Source organism: Thalia democratica, chromosome 3, assembly GCF_965202585.1.
Source record: "Thalia democratica chromosome 3, ktThaDemo2.hap1.1, whole genome shotgun sequence".
Lineage (NCBI taxonomy): Eukaryota > Metazoa > Chordata > Thaliacea > Salpida > Salpidae > Thalia > Thalia democratica.
The window spans coordinates 37,818,133-37,836,405 of NC_139167.1; positions in this window are offsets into that span (position 1 = coordinate 37,818,133).

Here is an 18,273-nt window from a genome sequence, read left to right on the forward strand (position 1 = left end):
CTAACTTATTCAAGATTGTAAATGTACAACGTAGCAAATTTTGTTATTGAAACTTAATCTAATTAGTACAATGTTCATTAGTTTGGAAGTAACTAATAGTCAACAAAAACTATAAAGAAATCGTTTTTATCATTTTGTAACCAGTTATACCAATTATAAAGTAAAATGTTAAATTTTTTATTTAATTTGTAAACCATAACTTGTGATTACTTAACATGCATATTTTTAAAAAGTTTTGATTTTAAGCACTAGTTGTTGTTATGATTTTGTATTTAATTTTATAAACTACACATTTTTTTAACAACTTTAGCCCTCTCTGTTTTAAGAACATTCTAAGACTCTGGTAATTTTAAAAAACTTAACAATTATAAAACAGCTAATATAAGTAAGACTGGTATAGATTTTTTTTTTTCAACAAATAGCAAAGACAGTTTAATTTTTTTTTAAATGCATTTTAAGTTACATATGAAAAAATTCCAGTTGAGTATGGATAAACTATAAATACTTTGATTTTAATATAAGAAAAACTTGCTTACCATTCTACAGAGCGATATGTTATACAAAAAGTAAAAACAAACAAAACCTTTTTTTTTTTTTTTTAATATGAAAAGTTGACTTAAGTTAATCTAAAAATATAATAAAGACTTATTTAAAACTATTAAAAATAATTTGTCTTTCTTTTTAAGAAGCAATCAAACTTCAACAACAAAATGAAACAACCATCATTAGCTAAAAGTAAAATATTAAGAGTTTTTTTTTCAATCAAACTTTGAAATTTAAATAATTTTTTTTAACAATTTATAAGTTTGATTTGATTTAAACCTATATGAAAAATAGTTAGCAATAGTCACTTAAACATAAGTTATAACTATAAACAACAAAAAACTACATAAAATATTACAAATTAAATAATGGGTTTAAATGTTTTTTGTAAGTCTCTTTGGAGTGCATAGCTTTAAGAGGTATCAGAGATATTGATATGATAAGGTAGCCATATGTTTTAAAGTTTTGGATTGAAGTAAGCTAAACTTTTTTAAGCAGAATAGTATGAGAGTTACACATATTAGGCATAGTTTTCAAATATTTTACATAATTCAAAATACAGAAATAACAAAATTAAAAAATGATAATTGAAATAATTTTTTAATAAATCTAACATTTTAACAACTAGTTAAACAACAATTCTAATAATTAACTAGAGTTTTATTATAGCAAAAAACTAAGTACAATTAAGTACTAATATTGTTGAGATGTAAAGAATATATATTAAAACTGAAACTAATAATTGTTAAAGTAAAAAAAAACCGCTAGAAAATCACTATTGATAAAGAAATATGTTACTAAGAAAAAACTCTGAAAAATTTATAAGGTTGGTGGTACTTAAAATATTTATTAAAAACTATAAGAAAAGACATAAAAACTTTTGAATAGCACAACTTTCTTTTTATAAAGTAAAGTTTGCCTAAACAAAAATTACAGAAACATTAAAATTTAAATATAAAATAAGATTAGTTTGAAAAAATTTCTTTAAAAAAATAAAGTTAGCATAAACAAAAATGACAGAAATATCACAACTTTAATATAAATAAGAGTAGTTTGAAAAATACCTTCTTAAAACTATTTTACTATTTAACAATTTGATAAAACCAATAAGTGTACTTACTGAAATTATAGTAAAAGAGTAGTAGATATACTTAAAATTATAATTAAAAGACAGACCTTTTTTATTCTTTACAAACTTATTTATAATTCTTGAAATAAATAGGCCAAATAACAAAATACAAAATTTTTAAATAAAGTTTTATAGAAAAAAAAAGAATATTCAACTTTTATTTTATTTAGGCTTAGGATAAAGAAATAAAATTTAAGTAAAGAAAAGTAATTTAATTGAATTTAGATTTTCTTAGTAATGTTCCAAAAATATTCATTTGCTTAAATACAAGAAATAAATGTTTCACAATAAAAATATTCTAATCTCATATAAGTCTTAGACTTAAAAAATAAGTTAAACCGGTTTACATATCTTATAATAAGCACATATGTTGTATAAATTTATGTGCTCAATAAAGCTTTATTTACTTTCTTGAAATAAACTAATTTTAGTCAAAATCTAAACTGTTAACCATTAAACAAAGTTTAACTTAAGATGGCAATTACTTATCAAATTAATCTATTTTTTAACCTAAATTTAACTTAAAATACTCAACTTACTCACAAGCAAACTATAGTAATTAGATACCCACTCACTCAGATTTTAACTTCCATGAGTCTAACATTGAGTGTTGAGTTTTTAGTGAGGTGAAAGTAGTATTTTAAATATAAAAGTAAAAATAAAAAAATATGATAAAAAAGATAAAATCAGAGTTAAACAGAATAAATTGTGTATGAATAATAAACTAATTAGTATCTTAAAAAAGTGTAAACTGTAAACAAATTTTTTTAATTGAGTTTTATAAATATGAGCTAAAAATTTTATTCTAAAATAATTTCAATAGGTTGATACCTCAAACAATGTTACTAATATCTTCTAATAAACTGTGATGACCTCCTGTTGACTATTGCCAATGTTTTATTTGATTACTTTGAGACAAAGTTATATTTTCAAAGTGATAATCATGAACTAGCATCACTTCACTACAATGTTTATTTACAAACTTACTCACTTGTGGCGTAAGATAGCTCGTAAAAGTGACATCGAACGAATAGAATATATAATGTTTTGTTATTTATCTAAAAAATTTTTAAGTGCTTTAACGATCTATTCTTTTTTTCAAAATTTAGACTTACAAAACTAATAAGAATTATATTTGTTTTGAATTTTATTTATCTCTTATTGTAAACTCTACAAATGTTTAGTCTACAGTCTACTTTATACTAAAGTAAAAAGGTATTCTTTTACAAAAAAAAAGATATTGTAAAAACAATATTTTAAACCAAAAAGAGCCTAACTCCAGAATTTGGAGACTCTAGAACCAGATTTAGAAATAAAATTTGTGAAAGTTTGTTCCAAAATAAACTATTATTTTGATTCACATTTTTTCTGGTTTTTAGCAAAAGTAAAAAGTGATTTATCTTTTAAAATAGTACTTTAAAGATTAACTTTTATTTTAAGTAATAATTGTTTAGTTTTGTTTTATGTAGCTTTTAAAGTTTAATTTTTCTTTTAAGTAATACTTAAACTTTAAAACTTAAAACAATAATTTGTATAGTTACTAAAAAAATGATGTTTAGTCTTTGTTATCTAAAATTATTACTCACAAGCTCGATTTTAGTTTGAATAGCTGTATATGTCAAATAAACACTTGATAAACATATTATATTAAAAAACGGAATTAGTTTAAGGACTAACTTAGGACAGTTTTATATATATTAAAGCGTTATAGTCAGTTAACCACCAAGCCCGTGTTATACATACAACTAAGCACATACCATCGTTAGTTTTATCAATAACATATATAATGATATAAAGCGTTTTCTCTGATTCTCATAATCGTGCTTCATTTTCCTATAAACATTTGTGTTTATGCGACTGATTATGACCTTAAGAAACGTAGTAAGAACACAATTTACTCAAACAGATTCAAAATTTTATTATAACAAAAAACTATCTGTTTTTAAAAAATATAACTTTCTTCTCAAAATTGCTTAAAGTTTAGATAAAATCTTCAGTTTTTAATAACTTATATATTAAAAATTTTCTAAATTTAACTACTAACTAGTGAAGTTTATAACTATGTTGTTGTATACTTTGAAGGGAGACAAGTCAGTTTTGCACCAAGGGTCAGTTCTGCACGAATGAAAATTTTGCACCGGAGTTAAATGTAAATAAAATCTTAAAAGAAAAAAATAATAATACATAACAACAAATTTTCAAAAAACACTGACCAAATGTAAGAGTTAGGAGTAGCAGTGTTAGTAAAAAGTAAAATAAAAGATAAGTTAAAAATCAAGAAAAGTAAAAATAACGTAAAAATTACCGACCAACGGAGTAAGGGTTAGGAGTAACATTGATAGTGATTTTTTTTTAAATAAACAAAAAAATCGAGAAGAAAAATTGTTACCGACCAAGGGTAAAAAGTATAAAAGAAAAGAAAACAAATTAATAAAAAAATATAACAACAAAATAAACTTTCAACCAGTTGAAAAGTGTCTTCGTGCAAAATTGACCCTTCGTGAATTTTTAACACCATTTTTGTTTAGTATAGGGCAAACAACGGCCCGCGAAAGAAAATTCAGCTACCCGCGAGCATGTAGATGTGGTTCGCTGAACAAAAATATACTTTACTTTGATTTTTTTTTTGGTGATTTGTAGTAACTTGATTAACTTAGTTTTACGTCCCTGTTTAACGTTTTAATACCATCAATAATTTTACTGCTTTGACTTAAAACTATGAAAAAGAAAGGTTAGCTTCCTAGAAATGTTTGTTATCTGTTTAGAATATATTAACTTCCTTCATACAATAGCAACTGATTAACTAAAATAGAGTTTTTAAATTACTTAGAAAAGTTAGTTTTGTTTTACATACATATTAAATAGATAAACTAAGTGCAAATATATTCGGTTGTTCACTGTAATTAACTAACATATTTTTTCTTGTTTAACTTTTTTTTCAATGTAATTTATACTTAAGTTTCTCTTATAAACTTTTTGTCACTAAATTTGATATTTGAGCGGAACAAAAACATTTTAAATAACATAATAACAAGACATAATATATATAAGTTTATTTACTGTATATTGTTATTTTTGTGTGTACAGAATTTTTTTAAATAGAATAAGAATATGGCATAAATACAACAGTTTTTGTTGAAAACACATTTTCATTTTTAAAAGTAATTTTATTGTAAAATTAAATTAATATCTATTCACACCAATGTATAAAGATGCTCACTTTTACATTTTTACTTACTTAACTTAAATTTTACTTAATTTAGGTTCAATGTTAGGTTAATTAGCCTAATTTTTTATTATAATTGTTTTTTACTTTCACTCATTTAAGTGCAGAAAGACACAATTCAAACAAAAAATAAAAACATTAGATAAACAACTTTTCGGTGTAGAATACTTTTTTTTTTTGATATGTGCAAACTGAATTAATTTCTATGCACTCAAATATACGCAGTTTCTTAACAATTTTAAGTGTGTAAACAAAGTATGAATGACATAAGGTAAAACTTTTTTTTTAGAATACATCATTAATTCTTAAAAGTAAACCTTCAGTGCACATAAGCTAGTTTATATGCACATTAACGTACATACACTGATGCTAATTTTTGAAAACAACTCTTAAATAATACTAAAGTTGTCACACACTTAGAAAACTAAGGATATTTTGAAACTTTTGAAAATGTCAAGATGACTCAGAATATTAAGAATATCTAAAAAAACTTAGGGTGACTCAGGCCAGTTTAGGTTTTTATAAAATAATCACGATAGTTTTAAGATTTCTAAATTTCTCATACTAATAATTTTCTCAATTTTGTTTCTCAAGCCAATATTGTTTAAGGACTTAAATTTATTAATATCGGATAGTAAAAAAATGTTTTTAAAAATAAAAAAAGCTGACTTAAGTCACTCAGAGCATATTTGTTTGACTAAAAAGTAACTAGCATGTAATAGGTAAATTAGATTAAGTATAGTTTAAGTAAAATTTTCTATTAAAAATTTTTCTACATTAAGTATTCAAGTGTGTACAGACACACCGAAAAAAGTATATGACATAAGTTAAAATAGCCTTTTGTTCAGTATACATTTTAGGTACACCACTATACTAATTCAACTATTCAAATTCCAACATTTCGAATTCTAAAAAAAACATTTTAAGGGGCAACAACTCAAAAACAATGTATAATCAAATAACATTAAAAAACGTATGTAGGTCTTATTAATAACTAACAGCCTTTTTTTGTTGTTTTTTAAAGTATCTTTTATTATTTTTAGAAATGGTTAAAATAAGTTTTAAAATATAGTAATATTGAAGTATCTAAAAAAATATTTAAAATTTTGCAATAAAAAAATTATTAAGACCTACATACGTATTTTTTATTTTTTTAATTATGGTCTCTTGTATAAATTTTTAAGAATTTGAATTTTAAGAGTTTAAATTGTCATGTAACCATACTTTTTTTTGTAATAATGTTTCTTTGTAAACTAATTTAATTCCTAAACATTGCAATATAACATACAAAGATGTACTTATTTCAAAATAACTTTTTAACGTATAATTGATTTAGGTATGTTCATTTTATTAAACCTGTATATTGTTAACTCCAATAGTTTACACTTATTCTTTTTTAGATAAAAAGTAAAGCAGAGAAAAATGTCAATAATGCTCAAAAAAAAATTACTTCAGTTGGGTTATTAATTTTTATACTTTAGAAAAGTTATATTAGAAACTTATCTGTCCTTTCAAAGCTAACTTATGATAATTAAACTTTTGTGTATCGCTGTATACATTTATTTAACTGTTAATTTACTTCAATTCTTCTTTATTTTTTGTATTTTAAATCACTTAAAAAAAAACTCAAGTGTTTGTGAAGTTTCTATTTATACTACTTTAAATAAATCTTCGAATTCTAAAAAAAATCTAAAAACTGTAGTTTATAAACTGTAATTTTTTTCTAGCCTAGCTACATATTATATAACTTTTTATGACAATCACATTTCAGGTATTTAAGCTTAATTAACAGCAATTCTATCAGTTTTTAGCATTTTCAAATTTCAATAAACTTATGCTTGTTTGATGTAACTCAGGTTATTTTAACGGCAATCCTGTATAACACTATATTGATAATAAAGTTTATTTCAGAGTTTTAAACCAATATTTGCGTTATAAATTTTGTTTTAATTTTTTTTAATACAAACAGGTATAAATTTATTATAGTAAACTAGTTACAAGATTACTGTATTTTTTAAAGAATGCAAGTTATTTAGTTCGCAAAAACTATTTTCAATAAGAAGTATTTAAAAATAAATATGAAAAAATAGTTTTTTCTATGAAATATTTATAAAAGTGACCTATAACTGTTTTTTAAACTCGGTTTTTATTGCAAGTTAGTAGGCAACTAAAAAATTAAGTAAAAAAAAGTTATTTAGTGTTCTAAAAGTAAACATTTTATTAACATTAAAGTATATTATTGAATGAAAGTTTTAAGCGAATAAATGTGTACAAATTATTAGGTATATGTAACTAAAAGTCACTTAGTTTTATAAAGTTATAAACGTAAAACTTTTTTTGTGTGTCTGACTAAAACTAAAACCAACAGACTATTCAAATGTCACTAAAATTGAAACTGCGACCAGCAAAGATTTTCAAACTTAAAAGTTTGGCCCGTGACGACCAACTGCCTGCCGACCCCTGGTATAGAGTATACCTATTTTTCCCTTCAAGGAATCTGTGGTCCCTTTCTACAAGATTACTCAAAAAACTACCATCAAAAGCACCTAACACTTTTTTTTCGCTTTTCGTCAACAACTCCAGAATATCTAGTGTAAGTTTTAAATTATGACCTCATAGCCTCCTAAGGGGCCACTTTGCCCACTTTTAAAAACCCTGAGCTAAGTTGATCATTTCTATCGCGTAAAATATTTAAAATAATCTTAAAATAGTGAAAACTAACATAAGTTTTATTACAAATTATACATCTCTACAATTATAATTTTTTTAAGGAACTCAAAAACTAATTTACAAACCTTGTTTTAATTATATTAAACGGTCAAACAAAAAAGACCATCTTTTTACAACTTTTCTAAAAACTTTACCTATAAAACTAAATATGCATAAAACTAGACTTTTATTTTATTTAAAAAACTTTAAACAATTTTAATAAGCTATAAAATTTAATAACAATTCATTTGAAATATTGTAAGTTGTTAGGTTAGGTATAACCATAAATAAGATAAATAATGTTAATATAATTTATAGATGAAAAATCATTTATTATACATTGTGTATTGTAACTATTCGAAAACAACAAGACATAAAATTTTCTCTTTAGTTTTACTAAAATTGAGGAAGGTTCAAGCAACTAAAGTTTGTAAGGTTTCCTATTTCTTCACAACGTTCTTCTGACCATTTCTCATTCTCAACGTCATATAATGCCACAAATGATTCCCTACCGCACATAAAAACAATTTTTTTTCCGATAGACCTAGCCATAGACCACGGTCTTGCAAACTTTTTCAATTTGATTTTCAGAGCAACAAACCTGTCGCAATGAACGTCAAAAACTTCACATTGCGGTTCGCTATCTTCCCCGTGCGTTCCTCCGACCGCAAATAACTTGTTGCCAATGGCAACCAGACTGTGAAAACGCCTGTCTGCGATCATGCTTGCCATGTAAGTCCACGCATCAGCCACATGGTCGTACGTTTCAACAGTTTTCAAATACTGGCGCTCATTAATTCCACCAGCGGCGACGACTTTGCCGTTAAAAGCAGTACAAGACAGGTCTAGTCTCCCCTGGTTCATGCAAGAGACACTTTTTCATTTCACTCGATCATCGCCAGTAAAATCAAACTCCAAGCAGTGAGACTCGACAACTTCTTTTTTCAAATCTTCACCGCCGACGACGTACACTTTATCCATGAAAGCGCAGGCGTGAAAACTAATCAAATTCTCCAGATATTTCGGACGTTCCGGTCGCAAGTCGACCCACGTTTTGTTTGCAGGCGTGTACTTTTTGATGCTGAACGGGATTATGTCGGCATGCGTCAGCTTTTCTCCTTCAGCCATGTTCAGACAGTAAGGATAGTGCGCCCCGTGAAACACGTGAACTTGGCCCTTCACGCTCACGATTTTCGCGCTCGCCATCCCGGTTTTCAGTGGGGCGAGCGCTGTGACGTTTCTGAAATTCCTTCCTTCTACTTGAAAGCATTTCAAATTGACCCTGCTGCCATTTAAGACATAACCTCCAAGGAATATAAAACTAAACTCTTTTTGTCTGCAATACCTGTTCGTGTAGTACCTACTTTCTTTGTTTCGGTATGAAACTTCATCTTTGTTTAAATATTCTTTGATCGTAGTGCTACATTTTTCACTTCTTGAAAGTGAAGACATTGCTTTTAAAGCATGCTCTAAAGCGTGGTTGGAAAGTAATGGAAAACGAACTTTAAATAAAAGATCGTTCGCGTAACAGCTCCTTTCTTTGACTTTGTGCTCGAGCCACGAAATTACCGCGTTTAAAACTTCCAACTCTGAAGTGATATTCAGCTGACAACTGGAAAGTATAAACTTTATCCTATTGAAGTCTAGTTCTGAAAAATTTTTTGTTTCACAAACACATGTAAAACAGCGCTGTATGTAGCACAAGGTTATTTTTTCAAGGTTTTTTAGTCTTAAAAAACTTGCTAACTGATAGTATGTGGCTACGTTGGTTAGATTCAACTTTCTTTTGATAAACTCAGTAATAATATTTTCATTTTCAACCTCTGTATTGCAATCATCTAGCGACTGTTTTTCTAAAAATAATTGTACATTTTAAAAGGATTTGCTTTCATATTTTAAAGACAATTTAAACAGTATTGAAGTATAAGTTTCTTAAATTATACGTTTTTAATAAGCTGTTTTCAAATAAGCGAATCATTTTTCGATGTTTATTTAGGGACAATAAAAGCGCTAAAAATATTTTGTTCTAGAACCTGGTGCACAAAGAACTTTTCGGTATTGACTAGCACATCAATGATACCTTTTAACGTCCTTTTCAGGAGTGTTTTAGTTTATGTAAACACAGTAAAATATTTTAGTTTATTTTTCGTAATTTTTTCGTAAGTGTTTTATTTTTTGTAGTTTCAGTATAGGAATTTCTTAAAAATATTTTTTTTAGTTCAGTTTTTCAAGTTGAAACTAATTTTATGATAGTAAATAAAACAGGTGTAGTAAAACCTGCTTTTAAGTACTTTATAGTAGCAGTAAATTGTTGTTAAAAAATAACGATAAAACATACGGTTTATTCAAAGTTTATTAATCGTATTTTTGCATAACTATTTATATACTAGTTAGTAAATATATTTGGTTGTAACATTATAAACAGCTATCATCTAAAACATCTCATTCACTTTAGTAGTGTTAAAGTACGTTGAAATTTACGATTATTAATAAAAAAAGAGATATTTGTTCTACTTAAATATTTTAGCTAAATTTTTAAACTTTTATCCTTGCTTTAAAAGAAAAACCACTTATTACATCATTATTGGTTTGTAAATAAAAAAGTTTTACTGCGTTCTGAGATATTTATAATTTCTTCCTTACTTTGTTTATTTCTAATCGCTTACTTGCTTTTTGAAACACAATTAATAAATAAAAAATGTTAAAGATTTTCTTAATCATTGTTTTTAACTATTGGGTAGACTATTTAGTGCTGTTGCAATAGTATTTAAAATTTATAACATTAAAATTAACGTACGGTTAACCTTTAAAACTAGTTTTGTTGATCACATATAAAGTACTATAAAAAATTGATTGTATACTTATAAAGACTGAAAAAATGATAGATTACTTAAGGAAAAAGTAAATTTTAGAATCAATTTTATATAAAAATTTGAGACAACAATTCATTTTGCAGTATATTTTATTTTTTGTGAACTAAAAATTTTTCTATCTACCCTTTTCAATAGATCTTGTAGATAACTAAATAGATTTTTGTAAAATAGTAAAAATTAATGAAATTGTAAGATTATGCAAAATGAATTGTTGTCTCAAACTTTTATATAAAGTTAGTACCGAAAAGAAAGAATTAATTTTATGTCTTTAATGATATAAAAATGTTTAAGATATTTATTTATTTTTATATATCTTTAAAATTAGGTATTTGTTCGTTTAATTTGTACAATATAGTCAATCTACAATATAGAAAAATAAAGCAATCGTAAAAAAATACACATGTAAAATATTATTTATAGCAAACTAAATGTCATGAAATGTAAAGTTATAGAGGTATTTTTTTAAACTACAACAAAAGTTATAAACAGAAACTTTAACTGAGATAAATATCAACAATTACAATTTTAATTATATTTGAAACTCATATTCAAGTTGTTGTAACACAAAACAAAAAAATATCAAAAAATAAATGTAAACAGTTCTTAAAAGAAAGTATTTTTACGTGGTTGCCTTTATTACTAAAACATTTTGTTGAAAGTGTTCAACGTACACATTTATATTTTTCATACAATGTATGTTCTTCACAACAAACTTTCTTCACCTAAAGTCCTAAACTATATTAAACTTGTTTTTTTTAAATACTAGTATACTTTTATTTCAAATGTTTTGTTCACAGCGCATTCAATTTTATAAGTGTTTCAGAATAGTAATTTGTAAAAATTATAAAACTTGTACAAATATTTTTGGTGCACGACTATTCAAATTCGGACAATTCACATTCTTAAAAAATAATACTTAGGCCCACAACTTAAAAAGTTGTAAAAATAAAAAGTTTTAGTTGTAATTGATACCTACAATCCATTTTTATTTTGTAAAATCTATAATATTTTTTGATTAATGATTAGAATAAGTATTTGAGTGTAATAATTTTCAATATTTTTAAAATTTCATATTTAATAATAATTTTATAAATCAAAAGAAGTATTTGTATATATTTATTAGACCTACATACGCAATTTTTATTTTTATTGATAATATGTTACTTTTTAAGTTACAGACCTTTAAATAATTTCAAATAATTATAATTGTAGGAATTAGAGTTGTCGGAATCCGAATTGTCATGTAGTCATATATTTAAAAATTTAGCTAAGAAATAAGTAAAACTTTACTGAGAAGCTTTTACTACATAGTGGGCTTGCAAGCTAACATTGACTTTTTTAGTGACTTAAATATCTACAATTTTTAAATGTACATACAGTGCTGCCCCACTTATCCGGCCATGTTTGGCAAGCTTTTTTTGTAAATATAGCCGGATAATCCTTTGGCTCTGTTTTTTTTAATAACATACCTCATTAATATTGGGCAATGCATATAATAAGACGTACACTTAATTACTGTTATTTAAATTTACTTTAACTTTTTCAATAAACCAAAGAATTAAAAAAGACTAAAATCAAACGAAACTAAACTATGTAAATTTTAAAACTATTTCAACGAAAACAAGGTCATTTTAACTAATATCAGAGCTCTTTCTGTAAAAGGAAAGAATGAAGGTTTGTCTGACATAACTTTTTTGTTTCTTAGCACAAAACTCACAGAATTGGATAAGTTTTAAAAACTTTCTGGTGTGGTTTTTGTTTCATCCGGCCGGTTGTGTACCATTGCTTAAGTAACGCAACGTTCTTAAATACAACACAGCTGTTGCAATAAAAATTGTTCATCTCAATAAAAATTATTCACCACAATATAAAATTTGATGTTTGGAGTAGCCCCGGTTTGATATTCTTATAATTATATAGCGCGAATTATTTGAGTTGTAGATATATATAAGTTTTTTTTAATAAACTTATTATGTTATTATAGACTGCTTCCATAGTTATTGAAATCTAATTATTCATGTTTTTAAATTAAAGTATTTATTTTAGCTGATCAAAAGTAAAACTTTTTTCTTGACTAAAACTGGCCGGATAAGTGCGGAACTGGATAAGTGAGGACCGGATAAGTGAGGAAGCACTGTAATTGAATAGAACTGGACTTAATGTTTTGAAACTTTTTTTTCTAAAGTAATTTAGAAGTTAGTAAGCTGAGGTGTGACAAACATTTGCTTATTTTCAAGTTAAAGAAGGGCTTAAAGTAACAACAAATATTAAAACTATATAAAAAAGAAGTAAAAAGGATTAATAAGTAGCTCAGTACTTTTGTATAGTATTTCAAGCCACTTTTGACAAAAATTGATAAAGTTTAAGTAAATGTTTAACTGAAAAAATCAAAAACTTTTTCTATTTAACATTAAAGAACTTGAAAAAAAATATTAAAGTACAAAAATAATCAAAACCGGCTTTTAAAACAAGAAATACAGTACAATCAAACCACTTAATTGTTGTTTTTAGTCACCGAAAAAGTCTATCTTAGCTTGACTTATTTTTAGCCCACAGTAAGAAATTAAGGTTTTAAACCTCTAAAAAATTAAAAACTTAGTAATAATAAAAATATGTGGACGTAGACTAAGTTTTGAAAAGGGCAAGAAATACAAAATAGTACTTAAATTTGTACAATAACATAAACGCTCAAAGTATAAAGTTGTTTATAAACTTACCTCCTCCAACTAATGGGTCATATGATGGTATACTGCGAGAACTTGGCCTTTTTTTAGTTTGATGTTTAAAATTATTAATCATCAAGGCTTTGATGCAATCTTCCCTAGAATAGAATATATCCAAGGATGTTAAGGTTTTGCTTTTATTACTTTTTGAAGCATTTGACATAGTTCGTTTTACAAATTCAAAGTTTGTTAAACTGTGACAGTTTTCATGAATGCTATCAAAATTTTCACGTTCGATTTTCTTTTCTTCAAACATTTTTATTAAATCTCTGCTGATAAAATCTTTTTATTGGTACTTTAGTTATAGATAAATAGTTTTAGTAATTGCTCTTTGTTTCTTCCATTTTAAAACAATCATTGTATTTGAATGGAATAAAAAAAATACCTTTAACCAACAAATTAAAGTAGTTATAATTACTTAAAGCTGTAAATAGAAATATTTTAACTTTTTTTATTTTAAACTAAAAGAAGTTTTGGTGTAATTTGTTTTTGAAACAAAAATGACGACCAGTTTACACGCTTTCTCGCATGCTTATATTTTCTTTTTGTATGATGTTTTATACATCACCTTTTAGCTTAATGTATCTAGTTTCCAAACTATTAATTCTTTTACTTTGGGTCCGTATAAATGGTGATGTAGCCCATAGAAAAGGAGTCCTTTTGTTGATGTGACTGAAATCCCCCAATATTTGCCGAGTCAGCATAAAATTAATATTAAATATCATTTTTTAATTAGTTTTTAAAATGTTTGGGTAAGGTGGGTTAGGGTTAAGGGTATAAATAAAAATTGATGATTAAGCAAATATTAGGGAAAACACTTTTATTTTAAATTCTACCATTTGATACATTATGGTTTTTTTTAATGTTTTAGAAAATCTGACAGCAAACGAACAGTTTTTTCTTAACATTATTTATAAATATAAAACAACACTATTTTTTTGAAATTTTTAGCGTTTTTTTTTAATTTAATAATTATAAGCTACTTTCTCTATGAAGTACAAAACAAAAGCAAATGACTCGATCATAAAACACTTTCTCTAAAGATTGCTTTAAAGAACACAAAAATAATTTAAAAACATAACTAGATGCTGTTTTTCGTTAATATTACAGCTTAAATATAAATAAAGTTAAAGAGAACTAAAAGTACACTTTTTATACGTAAAATATTTCTGTTAAAATTACTAAATAGTTTTCAAGTTGTTTTTGAACTTTAATTGACTTCGTGTAGAAAAAGATCTCCAGTTAATACACCACAAATACTTGAACTTCTAAAAATAAGCTTAAAAACTATATTGAGTTTAAGTTTATGTAAAGAAGTTTTTTTGAAACATTATTATCCCTCTGATAAAAAACCTAAAGGAAAACTATGACATTTCAAGCTAAGGTTATAAAAAAATTTAGTATTTTTAACTTGAACGATATTTTGCAGCATCTGATTTTATTAACTTCTATCTTTCTTTATAGTTTTGAAATAGAATCTAATACAAAAATATACAAAGTTTCAAATTAAAAAGAATATTTACAGAAATGAAAAAAAAAACTATTTAAAACCATTTTAAAAAATTTTTACTTTAACCTTTAACTTTTAGAATAAGTAGATATGCTTCAGATTTTATTTTTTTGTGGAGAAACTACAACTTACTTAATTTGAATATATTTTTTAACTCATAAGGGTTGCAACACAATCAGTATACTCAGGATAACTCATGGTAATTTAAAGTTTTTCAAAAATACCAGGATAAATAAGGCTGACCCAGAATAGTTTGGTTTTTTATAGAAAACTCAGGATAGCTTTTTCGGAAAATACTTTTCTAAAAGCTCAGGAAAGATTTTTTTTTTAGATTTTAAATGAGATTTAGTTGATTTAATTTTATAAATTTGTTGTTCTTTAACCAATTTTGTTGAGAAACTTGATTTTTATTATTTCTGAGTCATTTTTTTATGGTTTGAAAAAGATTCAGGATGACTCAAAACAACTTTTGATTATTCAGGACATTTTTTAATACTCAAAGAGTGGCAACAAGGTATGGTAAAATTTGAAAATCTTTAATTACAGCTGTTTTATCGCTATAGTAACCAAAAAGCATAACTAAAAAATTAAAGCTTTTTATTTTTACATACGCTACATTTTATTAAATCTCATAAATTAATTTGTTATTTTACTTTAAAATTAATGTTTAAAATAAAATAAAATATTTTTCTCCGCTATAGTTTAAAAACACTTAATTATGTCCAAAAAATTTACTAAAATTTCAATAACTAACATCAATTTTGTGTTATATCTTATTATTATTATGTTTTTTTTTATTATATATTAGTTACTGTCACTAAAAAAGTATTTTAAGACATATCCCTTTTTGTTTTGTATAGATTGTCTTAAGACTAATTGCTTCACTTCAACTTGTATAAACTATTAGTTAAATATTACCACAAAATTAGTTTTGCAATTTTGTTTTGTTCGATTTTTGACATAATAAAGTTTTAAAAATAAAGTATTTGTTGTATAATAATTTATTACGTTAAAAGTAGTTCTCTATTTTTTTTTGTTTTACATGTGTACTGTTTATTTTTCGCCCTGGTTAAAACAAAATTTAATTAGTTTTTGTTACTGTGTACCTGAGGGAATTTTGCTAGTAGTGGAAATCTCAAACCCATCCAAAGTGTGTGGACGAGCATAAAGTTATTGTTATAGGAAAATTTATTAATTTTTCAAAAAACATAAAACTTTAATGTCAATTATTTTCCTTATCTTAAAAGCTATCTAAAATTTTTTTTTTTATTTTAGAGAACGCACCTTTGCCTTTAATTAAAAAAAAAAATTATTTAATTTGGGGTTGGAATTATTTCATGGGGTCCCTCCAAAAAAAAAGGTTTTTTTTCGTTTTTTTTAATCAAATGGTATTAGAACCAAAAATAAATACTTTTTGTAATTTTTTTTTTGATTTCCCTTAGTTTGCATGTTATAAAAACTCTTAAATAGTTATTTTATAAATAATGTTAATATCTTTTACGATTTGGCCGATAATGTGAATTACATCAAACTAAATTAAAATAAAATAATTTAATTAAATTTGTTGTATATTCACATTCTTATTAACTTTTTTTTTCCTTTTATCAATTTTTTATCTAGGAAATGGCCAAGGCAAATGATAGTGTAATATACTACATTTTGATTTTGGGCCAAATCGTAAAAGATATTAACATTATTTATAAAATAACTATTTAGGAGTTTTTATAACATGCAAACTAAGGGAAATCAAAAAAAAAAATTAAAAAAAAATATTTATTTTTGGTTCTAATACCATTTGATTAAAAAAAACGAAAAAAAACCTTTTTTTTTGGAGGGACCCCATGAAATAATTCCAACCCCAAATTAAATAATTTTTTTTTAAAATTAAAGGCAAAGGTGCGTTCTCTAAAATAAAAAAAAAAATTTTAGATAGCTTTTAAGATAAGGAAAATAATTGACATTAAAGTTTTATGTTTTTTGAAAAATTATTAAATTTTCCTATAACAATAACTTTATGCTCGTAGTGTGTGGCAACCTTGCTTAAAACTGTTCTGTATGATCTTAAAATGTCTTGAGACATCTTGAATTTTTAAATGCTTTAAATAATTCTAAAACAATTTAATATACAATATAACAATTTTCAAATTAAAAGAAGTTTTTGAACATATTTGGTTATAAAGTATGATATCAGTGAAAATTTAACAACAATGTCTCATTCAAGATTAAGAAAAAAGGGTTGAGATTTTTTTAAGTTCACAAAATTACCCTGAATATTTTATAAAAACACCATACTAGCCTCAAAAAATTAAATGTAAAAAAAAATTAGCCTGAGTTACAATGAGGTTAAAAGGTTTCAAATTGTTTTGAGTTTTCCAAAGTGTTTTTAACTTTAAACGATTTTTAGATATCTTAAGTGATCTTTAGGTTTTTAAATATTTAAAGAGTTATCCTGAATGTTTGTTTTTTATTTTCATAAAATCCTTAAATATCTTAAGTTACCCAGAGGTTTAAAAATTTTCAAATTGTCTTAGATATCTTGGGCTTGTGGCAACCCTTATTTAATGTTGTACTTTCATTTCTACCAGACTGATTGCATTGTTAGAGGGTTGCCACTTTACCTGGAAACCTAGAGTTTGACATTTTAGGCAAAAAACCTGGAATTTAAGAAATTTTGAAAAAGACCTGGAATTTTGAACAAAAATCCCTAAAAAAACCTAAAGCTTTTACAATTTTCACATTTTCAGTAGTAAAATTTCAATTTTATCTAAAAGTCTATCATATAAATAAAGATTTTTGTCATAATCAAAAAAATTTTTTACAAAAAACATATATAAAGTAGCTTTATAGTATCTTTTTAATGTTTTTTATACTATTTAACACAATTTCTTACTTTAAACTTGATTTAAAACTAAAAAAAGACCCAAAAATAGGTAATTTTAAAACCTGGAAGAAATTTGGAAAACCTGGAAAACATCTTGAAAAAATGAGTGGCAACCCTGATTGTTATGCCATAAAGGTTATATATTGTTATTTCTATTCAACTTATTTAGTGAATGTATTTGTGCATTTTCTTCTTTTTAAGAATGGTAGCAAAGACTCTAGGAAACAAGTCTTAAATACTTTGTGCTGAGCTTTAAATAAACCTTAAAAATAGGAGATAAAGTTGACTAAATTAATTCTTCTAAACCATATGATATAATATAATATGATAATATGAAATCACATTCCCAAGGTCTTTTACTTTAATTTTTCAAGTTTCGATTCTTTTACTTACTAATTACAGGGTGCCACTGGTTTTTGAGAAATTTATTCCAGGTTTTCTGAATCTCTTCCAAGTTTTTGTGTCTACTTAGTTTAAAGTTAGGTTATAGGTTAAAAAATGTGTTAAGTTAAACAACATAGAAAAGATGCTGCAAAACTCTCTAAATGATTTGTTCACAAAAAAATTATTATGACAAAAGTTTTACTTTTTTCTATATATTAGATTTTTTGTGTCAAATCAAAATTTTACTACTTAACATGTAAAAATTCTTTAAATTTCTATGTTCTTCAGTGATTTT